This window comes from Henckelia pumila, chromosome 1 (assembly GCF_033568475.1).
Source record: "Henckelia pumila isolate YLH828 chromosome 1, ASM3356847v2, whole genome shotgun sequence".
NCBI lineage: Eukaryota > Viridiplantae > Streptophyta > Magnoliopsida > Lamiales > Gesneriaceae > Henckelia > Henckelia pumila.
Genome location: NC_133120.1, coordinates 69,452,591 through 69,463,227, shown reverse-complemented (window position 1 = coordinate 69,463,227; position 10,637 = coordinate 69,452,591). Strand labels below are relative to the sequence as shown.

Below are 10,637 nucleotides of genomic sequence, written 5' to 3'. Positions count from 1 at the left end.
TGACCAGGTAGTTCTTTCAATTCAGGAGTAGAAACTGGTACCTCTTTGCTGGCTTCCTCAGGCAATGCTTCAATTTTTTCTTGGCCATCTTTTTCCTTTGGCAAAATTTCAAGAGCAAGAAACTGCTCTCTAAGTTCCCAATCATCCCCATCAAACTGGTTCACAGAATTAATTAAACATCTAGCCAATGTGTCCTCTAACCCCATTCCTGCACAAAAATTATTTTCATGAGAATCAGATGAATCAATACGATTACAAGAATGTACCTCATCATGGTATTTCATGGTTTTATAGATATTGAAGGTGACAGCTTCACCACCAACTCGTAGAGTTAATTCACCCTTATGCACATCAATTAATGCTCTGCCAGTCGCCAAGAATGGTATCCCCAAAATTAGAGGGACATCCTGATCTTCGTCCATATCAAGCACTACAAAGTCAGCAGGAAAAATAAATTTATCTACTTTTACCAAGACGTCTTCCACAACTCCTCGAGGATATGTCAGAGAACGGTTAGCCAACTGCAGAGTAATCATGGTTGGTTTCACCTCGCCAAGCTCCAAAGACCTGAAAATAGACAAAGGCATTAAATTAATACTTGCACCTAAATCACATAATGCCCTATTAACAGTCGCACCACCAATAATATAAGAAATAGTAAAACTCCCTGGATCTTTCAATTTCTGTGGCAGTTTCTTTTGTAGGATGGCGCTGCACTCTTCTGTCAACTTCACTGTTTCAAACTCTTCAAGCTTTCTCTTCCTCGCCATTACATCCTTCATGAATTTAGCATAGTGTGGCATTTGCTCCAAAGCATCAGCGAATGGAATATTGATATGGATTTTCTTGAAGATGTCAAGAAACTTAAAAAACTTCTCATCCAATGCTTTCTTCTTGAATCGCTGAGGATATGGCAGAACAAATTTTGGCACAGGCAGTTTCTCAGGCACAACTGCAGACTTGCTGGAATTTTTGCTATCAGAGTTTTCGGACTCCACCACAATCTCTTCAACTTCCGCATCATCCACTGCCTTTGGGTTATCAGTTCCAAGTTCTTTACCACTTCTAAGAGTAATAGCCTTACATTGCTCCCTAGGATTAACCTCAGTGTTGCTAGGAAACACACCTCTCTACTGATTATTCAATGCATACGCCAGTTGACCAATTTGTGTTTCAAAATTTTTCATAGAAGCGCTCACATTGGTCAAGTGCGTCTCCATACTATCAAGCCTATTTTCATTCCTCTTAAATCTTGTGGATGATTCTGCAATAAAATTACTCACCAAATCTTCCAACGATGCTTTACCCTCACCATTTTGAGTATTGAACCCCGGTGGATGATTCAACACATTCTTATTGTTTTCATAAGAAAAATTCTCATGATTACACAAACTAGGATGATACTGATTGGGTACAGGATTACCTCGATAGTTGTTGTAATTCCTGTTGTTCACATATTGAGCTTGCTCCACACTCTCAAATCCATCAACATAATTTACAGCAGTCGCCAGTGATGTTTTCTCAGTAGAACTTTGATTCCCTTTGGTCAGTGCAGCCAACTGTATAGAAATAGTAGCCATCTGAGCAGTCAAAGCAGTGAATGCATCAACCTCATGAATTCCAGTAGGCTTTCTTATTGCAGATCTCTCACTCGGCCACTGATAACTGTTAACAGTCATTTGCTCAAGCATCTCATAAGCCTGTTCAGGAAATTTAGAAAATATTGAACCTTCAGCTGCAGCATCCACAGAAATCCTTGTTGGGACATTCAAACCATTGTAGAATAATTCGATCTGTTCCCAATCTGGAAAATTATGGTTTGGACACATCCTAAGAAACTCCTTGTACCATTCCCAGGCTTCGTACAACTGCTCAAAATCTTGCTGTTTGAATGTAGTGATCTCTATTTTCAACTGAGCCGACTTAGCAGGAGGAAAGTACTTAGCTAGAAATTTAGATGCCATATCATCCCATGTAGTGATACTCCCAAGAGGTAAAGACTGCAACCAACCATGAGCATTGTCCCTAAGAGAGAACGGGAACAATCGTAGTCTGATGGTGTCCTCAGTAACACCATGAATCTTCACAATGTCAGCAATCTCCAGAAAAGTACGCAGGTGCAAATTTAGATCTTCAGTAGCTGCACCCCTGAACTGATTCTGCTGTACCATATTAATCAGAGCTGGTTTCAACTCAAAATTATTTGCCGTGATATTCTGCCGAGCTATCCCAGAATAATGAGTATTGATTACCGGTCGAAAGTGATCTCTGATTGGCACCGGAGCAGTTTCAAGTCTTTTTCTTTCTCTTTCTCTTTCTCTGTTTTCTCTGTTGTCAGCCATTTGTTGCAACTCTTCTATTCTATCTTTTCTCAACGTTTTAGTAGTTTTCTCGATTTCTGGATCAAAGAGCAGTGAGCCGTAACTTTGGCTTTTTCTCATAAACTGCATAGACAGAGAAAAATTTAAAGTTAGAACCAATAAAATAAAATAAAATGCTCTAAATAAAAATTAATACTAATTAGCACAATTTAATATAAATCAAATAAAATTCAATCCCCGGCAACGGCGCCAAAAACTTGTTGCGTGTTTTTTGCTCGCAAGCGCACGATGTCAAGTTATAATATAGGAATTAAGTTCAAGTCGATCCCACGGAGAATGAATAAATGATATTATAATAAATATTTGAGACTAATCAAATCCTAATCTTATGTAGAGCTACGAAAATGGGTTGATTTTTATAAAACTAAAATTTTCAAGAAACAAAACTAAATAACCACGAGTTCACGAGATGAAAATTCAATAAGCGATGAATGCTAAAGGTTTGACTTCACTTGACTTTCCACCACAATTTATTTATAATGATTGTTCAATTATAATTTCTTCTAGTTTATTAGCCAAGAATCCCTATTATTTTCTACTACCTCTCTCGAGTGTCAAGCAGAAATTCGTATTCAATAGAAAACTCAATATGTCTATCTAAGTTCAATTATTAAATCCGATAAATGGCACGAGAATTCTTCTAAAGACTTCTATGGAGTTATATGCCTCTCGAACAATATAAACACCAAAGATGTATTTTCCTATGTCGTATTCAAAATCTCCTCTCTCGAGTGATAGATTCCAAACAAAATATCAGTCAATCTATGGACTGTAAATTGAAAGCATTAAAATCAGGAAAACACAAATAAACTGTGCGAAGAAATTTAAATATGTAAATCAAAATATCTCAATCATTGTTTCCAGTAAAGATCCGTCTACCTCTAGACTAAGAAATTAGTTCATAATAAATTTAAAGATCAAACAAAATATTTTTTTCCAACAATCCATAAACTAAGAAAAATAGAGTTCAAAGAGAAACTAGAACGAATTAGAATAAAGCTTCTCCGTCGCCGGATGCCTCCGTCTTCCGTCTTCGTACCAAATTCTCGAGCTCTTGTGCAATCCCAAAACTCTCTATAGCCGTCCTTATGCTCTGAAAACTCCCTAAACCCTCGTATCCTCCAAAATAAGCCATAAAATCCTTTTTAAAACTCGATCAAGACTTTCCAAAATTCTGAACACTGCGCAGCGCTGGATCGCTGGTAATCAGGCGCTGTAGCGCCCGTTCAATTTCTCCAATAGCGCTGGAGCGCTGGTTTGATAGCGTTGGAGCGCTATTTCCTCAACTTTTCAACTTTCGGAAGACTCCGTCTAGCGCTGGAGCGCTTAAATAATGGCGCTGGAGCGCTGGACTAATCACTCTCAAATTCCATTTTTCAACTCTTTTCTCCAATTCTTTTTGTCCCTTATTTATCAAATAAAATAATTAACATTCAAATTCCTGCAAACAACACAAACAAAAAAATAAATGCATAATATCACTCAAAACATAACAAAAGCCAAGCTAAATAATATAAGTGCAAAAATTTGCACTTATCAAGCTCTCTGGTAGTCATGAAGGGAAATAGGATTAACTCACTATACATTCTGCAAGCCAACACAATAATAGGTGGATCAGCCACTGTTCAAGAAGAAAGGGATAAGTCCAAGCTCTGGCATATGAGATTTGGACATGTGGGAGAAAGAGGCTTGATGGAATTGTCTAAACAAGGTCTGCTCTGTGGAGACAAAATAAAAGGGGTGGAATTCTATTATTACTGTGTTCTTGGAAACGTCAAGAGAGTGGAATTTGGCCCAGGCAAACATACATCAACTAAGCCCCTTGAATACATTCATGCTGATCTTTAGGGTCCCTCTAAAACACAGACTGATGGAGGAGGGAGATACTTCTTGTCCATAGTTGATGACTTCACTAGAAGAATTCGGACATATCTACTGAAGTCAAAGGATGAGACTACTGAGAAGTTCAAGGAATAGCTGCTCTCTATAGAAAACAAGTCAGGACTAAAGGTCAAATATTTCAGAACTGACGATGGACTTGAATTTCTCTCTAAAGATTTCAAGGATCTCTGCAAACAAAAGGGAATAACCAGGCATTTTAAAGTGCCTAGAACCCCACAACAAAATGGGGTAGCAGAAAGAATGAATCGTACTCTACTGGAAAAGGTGAGATGCTTAATCCTAAATGCAGGACTACCCAAGACATTTTGGGATGAAGCACTAGAAACAACCACCTACCTGATAAACAGGTGTCCTTCAATTGCTCTGAACTTTAATATCCCACCCCTTTAGAGAAATGGAAAGGAGAACCTGCTGATTATTCAAAGTTGAGGGTGTTTGGGTTTCTATCTTATGCTCATGTGAAACAAGATAAGCTAGAACCAAGAGCTCTTAAATGCATATTTATTGGTTATCCTGAGGGTGTGAAAGGATATAAGATCTGGAACTTGGAGGCTACTGGTCCTAAATGTTTTAATACAAGATATGTTACCTTTGATGAATCTAGGATGGCTTATAACCAAAAGAAAACAGACATTCAAAGTGACAATGAAAATAACTTGGAACTACAAGTTGAGGTGGAGCCTTCTAACATGAGCATACCTCCTGTAGTGACCCGTATTCAGAATTAATGATTAGTGGACAATTAATCAAGTGATCATGTTTAGATTAAATAAAATATGATTAAGGAATTTCCAGGATCTAAGGAGTTTAAAAATGGATCCAGAACACTCGAAAATGGCGGGGAAGGTTTCGAGGGTTCAGAGGGATCGGATTCTCTGAACCAGGTTCGGAAGGTCCGAACCTAGAATGGAGACAATACCCAAGAACGGATTCTCTGATGAGTTCGAAAGCTCTGAACTCAGATCGGAGGCTTTGATCTTGCATGGACAGCTGTCCGGAATTAATTCGTCATTGATGACATCATTGAGGGGACTTCGGACGCTCTGAAGGTGGATCGGATGCTCCGAAGTAGTGTCGGTAGGCGTCCTCTATAAGCTAGACATGTGGTTGGCTGAGGGAGTTTGGACAGAGGGTTTTGACGCTCCGATCAAGATCGGAGGCTCCGAACGTGTGATCGGATGGTTCGATCGCTGTCTATATAAGAGGCAGCCGAGATCATTTCTCAGTGCACTAATTCCTCTCTTCTCTTCTTCTTCTTGTAGTATTTTAGCTATTTAGGGGCTTTTTAGGCATCCTATTAGCGAGCCGGAAGTGTCTAGGTGCTACGGGGCTAGTAGTGGAGCTGTGCCTATGTTTTTGGACTATCGTCATCAGCGGGCTGACGACGGACGAAGGTATAGCTTTGGATTCCTAAAAATAGTTAGGAGTATGCAATATTTTAGTTAAGACTTTTAAAGCTTAATTATTAATGCATGGGTATTTTCATTGTAGAGCTGATGATAGACTTGAGAACCTAGAGTGGGACTGCTAGGACTGCCTTTAGTAAGGTACATAAGTACTGACTGAGATGGCCAGCATGATATATGATATGTGTTGCATGAGTATGTGTTATGTGTTTCCCATGTTTTTATTTCTTTAGCACATGCATGTTTTTATACATACTGGACTGCATCCCGTGAGATGTGAATCATGATAGTTTCCATCGGTGATGAGTTACTCCTTATGGATTCGTGTCTGGGAAGGCTCATCCCCTGGTTTTTCTATCACTAGGAGCAACCACGATGGTGGAGTAGACGCTATAGTTGATAGGGGAATATACGAGTGACCCCATGGACTAACTATCCAGCACGGCGCTATATATTCACGGCGCCCTGATCAGACTTATTTACCCTTGTTTTAAAGTCATTTATGTGCTCATATATTTTATATATCATTGCTTCCGTATTGATCATAGTCGCTCACATCCAGTATTTTCTGTATGTCTGGACACCCCATTCGACGGGGCAGGTGAAGGTGCAAGTATTGCGTCCAGTAGCTAGGAGAGGCCAGTGACCATTGAAGACAGCAGGTTTTGCTGTAGGTTTTAATTGTCTTTAAGACTAATTATTCGATTGGGTTGTATAATCGAATTTGTTTAGTCGGTTGTATTCCGCCGACCAATATTTATTTATGTCGTCCATAGAGAATTTATGTATTTATTTTAATTGCATGCTTAATTATGCTCTAACTCTAATTAGGTAGTGGATCCAGGTTGGGTCGCTACATTTATTGGTATCAAAGCGCATGCAAAGAAACTTTTGGACATATTAATGAGACTTTTGGTCATCCTTGTAGGAATGATGAGACCTTTAAAAGAAATAATGATAAGGCGTTTAGGTTGTCCGAAGACTATCATCATCGGCAGGATTTTTAAAGATTTGGCTTATGGGATTCCAGCAAGTGCGGATAGGAGAGGAGGATCGTGTCCGACTTTTCGAGATTTCTACTCATGTGGATCCTAGCTTTGGATCGAGTACCAGATGCCGGAGGCACTGGCAGAGGATTGGTTGGGACGCACTTGATGTTTGCATCTATACCATTCAGCCATGATGACACACCTCTGAAGATTCTTCACTCGTAGTTGGAGAGATTGTCATAGAGATTTTATCTCATCCATTGGGAGTTGCACATATATCAGTGATGCATCCGATCGATAAACAATATCTAGGTTTGAAGCGTGAATAAATACGTCTGTCGGAGTATGCTTGCATCGATGCTTAGACAGATGAGAAACTCCATGCTCAAAATCAAGATCAAGTATGATGATTTAATACTATGTTGTTATAAAACAGTATTTATGTTGTAAGTAATTAGTCATCAGACACTGGTTGTATCATTTCAAGTTATTGGTTGTACATTTTTCATTGTATTTTTGGATACTGTATTTGTATTACATGGGATTGTAATAAAGAAATTAAATTGTACATAAACTTGAAACGATGATACATGTATTATTTTTTGAGATTAATCCAGCGATATTTGTATTTCGACTGTAGTGATTTTGCTAAGGTTTAGCATGGTTCTAGTTGATTAGTGTTCAACTGTTGTAACTCATAAGTTTTGAGTAATCCAATTGTAACTACTCGCCATGTGGTTAGTCTAAGGTGTTTTCTTAGGATGACCTAGTTAGTCGTTTGATTTTGGTTAGTGCCAGCGATGGGGTAGTTATTCAGTAGGCATGTGTTTTGTTCTAGGTTGTTCCTCAAAACAGTAGTCAGTTTGACTTTCTTAGGCTGTGACCTTGTGATGACGGATTTTCATCAGGGAACCAGGTCGAGTAATACCAAGAGTTGTGAAACATTACCAGGAATAGACGTGAGGAGGCGCGACCCTATGCTGGCGTACCTGTAAGCTTTTGCGCTTTAGGAGGTGGCCATGGGAAGGCTACTCAGTCTAGGGATTTGGTAACAGTCATGAAGGGGTATGACCTTGGTGTGGATAGATACCCAGTTTGGTATCAGAGGTTTAGTTATCGTCTGGATTTTGTAAGATATAATGATTTGGGTTTTTCTGTCATCAGAACCAGTCTTGGAGGGATTTTCTAGACAAATGAGTGCTCTGAGCAGATAGAATTTTGACCTATGAGATATTTCTAGACTAGTGGATCTAGTAGATAGCCGAATTTTTTACCAGTGATGATTGGGAATATCATCTGATTTAATCAAAAATTCTAATGGGGTTCCTTGTGTTAATATTTATCCAAGATTCCGGATTGTAAGCTATTTTTGGGTGTTGCTCAATGATGATATATTTCATCAGTGGTGGATTATATCAGGTGCTGAAGACTGTACTGGATTGTTCAAAACAGGATGGAAGCGTGACCTACACCAGTGTTCTCTAGAAGATTGTTCTAGATGTGGGCTAATCGGTGGGAGGTTATCCCAGTTTTGATTTGTTGCACAGTCTTAACAAGAGATATAACTACCAGGAATGTGTTCAGATATAGTTGGAATCCTTCGGACTTGGCAAGTCTTGGTTTTCATCCCGAATAAACGAGACAATTGATAGTAGGTCCAAAATGGTGTAGGATTGGTACCAGTGACTACTTGTAACTATTTTCGGACTCTTTCGGGAGTAGGTATGTTGAATCAGGTGTGATTCTTGTGATTCCAAGTGTTTGAGATTAGCAGACTTGTGGCATTAAGATCAGCGTTAGTGATAGAGCCATATAAATTTTAAATCAGTGAGTGTCTGATTTGATTGATGTTGTCAGGCTAAGAGTAAGCCGTAACGGATCAACGCGATTGATAAGTTCATTTTAATCAGTGTTGACTTGGAATGTAGTGAATCGAGAAATACTTGGGATATTATTTTGTTTCCTTATGCTTAGGGGAAAGGTACTTGGTACAGTCTCAGAGCAGTTGGTGATTTGGGTATAATTGGAATCTCTAGGATTGCGAGAGACAAATATTTTGGGATTGTTGCTAATCGAGGATGATTGCGAGCTGATTTATGTGGTAAAGTTTGGGTGATAACCTGGCTATCAGCAGTTGTAAGAGCTAGCAAGGGAATTGGTAATTTCCCATGATAGTGTTTTCTTGTTAAGAAGAAGTCGATATTGATCCAAGCAATTGCTTAATGTTAGCTATAATATACTCAGGATGAGTGATAGGAATCAAGTGTTGCTCCATGTCGATAGTGAAAGACAATTTTCGAGGGCTGTTAGCCGAATGCTTTGCTAAGAATATTTGATTTTTCCGTTGGGATTAGGTTCAAAGAGTATTTTGGATTCTAGTAGGGCATCGGCCAACGAACATCAGTTGTTTGGACGTAATGTGAGATAATAGCTGAGACTTGGTTTTCAGAGTCTTGCAGGTTTGTTGCTACTAATAATTCTGATGTGTTGTGCCATGGGAATACTAGAATGGATTGAGGACAATTGTCATAATCCAGTGCGAAGGACAATGCATCTTGTCTAAAGATGGGTCACATCTGTAAAAACTAATTGTCAAGGTTATTGCGTTTCAGCAATGGACAATGGTCAAGCTTGTGATGTGTAGCAATTTACTTCAAGCATGGAGTATTCCTAAGAGTAACTTGGTAACTAGTGACTTGTGATAGTTCCAAAGATGACGTGTTCGTCAGGAATCGTAGTATTTTCCAATTCTTGTCGGGACTGATGCATTTCAGTAGGAACATATGTTAGCAAAATGTTGAATCCGTTGGGACTAGTTTCCTTTAAGATTAGTTGGTCAGATCTCGTGAGGATGGAATTAGCGATGATGGTGCCGTCACAGACTTCGAGATGAGTTATACCAGGTGCAAATGACTGTCGAGTTTTGAGACGGAATAGGAAGCATTTCCATATGCCGGTGTACTGTGAAATGTCCTAGTTGAGCATTTTGGAGGGAGCTTGCCTTAGTTTTGATGTGTGTACAGTAATTGCCAGCATGTATAACTATCAGGAGGATGTCCAAGGGTAGCTAAATCCTGTAGAGAGATTTGACTAGCCTATAGATTGAAACTCATAGGTAAGTAAACTGTGATCGAGGTGACGTAATTCATCAGAAATGCGATTATTACCATTGCGGCGTATGCGTATGGCTTCGCAGACCAATGGTTAAGGGAGGACTTTGTGACATTATTGTCATGTGATGAGAGTTTCATCATGAAATAGTCTTAAGTTATACCAAGAAATGTGAACTGTGATTAGTACTAGACGTGGTGGATTGGTTTCCAATCATGTTCTAGGAGCTTGTCGTGCTTTATAAGGTTTATGGGAAGGTTACCCTAGTCTAGTAATTGTTGTAAGGAGTTACGTTGAATTTTAGATTAATGCTAGTTGGGATTCTCTAGAAGAGATATTCATGAATTGCTACATCAAGACGGTGTTGGGATGGGTATTCTAGACCGAAAGATTTTGGAACCATTAGATGGTTGGATTTAGTTAGTTATACGATGAATGTCGTAAGCCAATTAGGTTATGACGTGGGATCTTTCCATCTAAGATTTTCCTTTGAACGGTGATCTCGATCAAGCGGGTGTTTGTATCCCTTGTGATCAGTGAGATCGTGGTTAGGGCAGAAGGCGTATCAGTGCTACAATACATTAGTGCCAAGGAAGTTTGAATTTCGTCAAGTAACGCAGTAGTTTTCAGTTTCTGCGAGAGCCAAACTAAGGAGTTTGGAGATTACTAATGCGGTTCAGCATTAATGAAGCTTGAAGGATTTTGACAAGAGACTGATTGTGTCAAAAGATATTCGACCTGACATGCAAGAAGGGTCTTCAATATGTTCTCGAGATTTAGCCTAGATTTCGAGGACGAAATCTTTTAAGGGGGTGAGAATGTAGTTATCCATATCCAGAATTAATGAT

At 39.1% G+C, this 10,637-nt stretch overlaps 1 non-coding gene across 1 annotated transcript; it reads left to right on the top strand.

Moving 5' to 3' along the window:
• Positions 1–1,809: 1,809 nt before the first annotated feature.
• LOC140876946 (small nucleolar RNA R71) lies at positions 1,810–1,915 on the top strand. The gene has a single exon (XR_012149172.1). It is a non-coding gene; the product is annotated as a small nucleolar RNA R71 (small nucleolar RNA).
• Positions 1,916–10,637: the final 8,722 nt, after the last annotated feature.